This window comes from Lactuca sativa, chromosome 9 (assembly GCF_002870075.4).
Source record: "Lactuca sativa cultivar Salinas chromosome 9, Lsat_Salinas_v11, whole genome shotgun sequence".
Classification (NCBI taxonomy): Eukaryota; Viridiplantae; Streptophyta; class Magnoliopsida; order Asterales; family Asteraceae; genus Lactuca; species Lactuca sativa.
In genome coordinates this window covers 44,667,373-44,668,540 of record NC_056631.2, presented here as the reverse complement: position 1 = coordinate 44,668,540, position 1,168 = coordinate 44,667,373, and the positions used below count along the sequence as shown (strand labels likewise).

Sequence of the window (1,168 nt, the reverse complement as noted above, 5' to 3'; positions counted from 1 at the left end):
AGCATAATGGCCCGTGGCTAAATTATAGCTACGGATTAACTACGGAATAGCTACGGAATATTCCGTAGCTACCATAGCTACGGAATAGCTACGGAAATAAATAACTACCGATTTCCTACAAAATAGCTACGCAAGTGAATAGCTACAGAATAGCTACGGATCCAAATAGCTACGGAATAGCTACGGATCCAAATAGCTACGGAAATCCGTAGCTATTCCGTAGTTAACTTCGATTTATTTAAAAAAAAAAATAAATCAAAAAATTTCCAATTTTTTTTCAAATACCACATTCAATTCACATTTTCAAATACCATATAAAATACACCAAAAAACATCCCTTATATCAACTTTGACACATTCCTTTCCATTGTTCAAAATATCTTACAAAAGTAAATACTAATTAACAAAACAAACAATATCAAAAGTTTACAAATTCAATTGTTCAAAAACAGCTAGCTTAGCTCCATGGTCCATATATTGAAGTGCTTCAACAGGGGAATCAAGAAAGTGGAAACACACACTAGACTTGGGCTCAACATTTTCAGCTTGTTAGTAAATTGAAAACAGTTTAAACATTATGAAAATAAAGAAACATATTAAAAAACATATACCTAACACAAAAGGTACCTTCTTGTTTTATTGTTGTGACAATGTGTAGGATTGTATCTTTTGAACTGGAATTGAGGTTATATACACAGATCTACGAACTCAAACATTTATGCAACTAGGTCAAGTAAGCAAATATCCATTAAAAACAAAAGATAAATAATCAAATATATAATATAGAATCATCTCTCACCAAACCAAGTTGATTTCCAACTGCTAAACCTGAAGTCAATGAGTAAAAGTTCAATTCTAAAAATTACTGTTGACGGACCTGTCATACACAAGATCAAAAACTCCATTCTCATGTAGAAGCCACAGTAGGATAATCACTGAAACTCATAAAAAAAGTTGAATATTTACTTAAAATTGATTGATTTGATTCTCAATAAACTAAAAAGTCATATTGACCTTACCCGTGGGAAGATTGCAGAATTGTGATTACCTGGATCACCAGCTTTCCGAACCTATTGAATAAGGAAATCCCAAACATTACTGTTGAACTTTACCACAAATCTAACATTTTCAACCAAAATTTAACTAAAAATCTCAAATTCGACCTAAA

At 31.6% G+C, this 1,168-nt stretch overlaps 1 long non-coding RNA gene across 1 annotated transcript; it reads right to left on the bottom strand.

Moving 5' to 3' along the window:
- Positions 1 to 333: 333 nt before the first annotated feature.
- LOC111898280 (uncharacterized) lies at positions 334 to 936 on the bottom strand. The gene is made up of 2 exons (XR_006187089.2): positions 800 to 936; positions 334 to 700 (listed from the first exon to the last, which is right to left on the bottom strand). It is a non-coding gene; the product is annotated as an uncharacterized LOC111898280 (long non-coding RNA).
- Between the last annotated feature and the right edge of the window lie 232 nt (positions 937 to 1,168).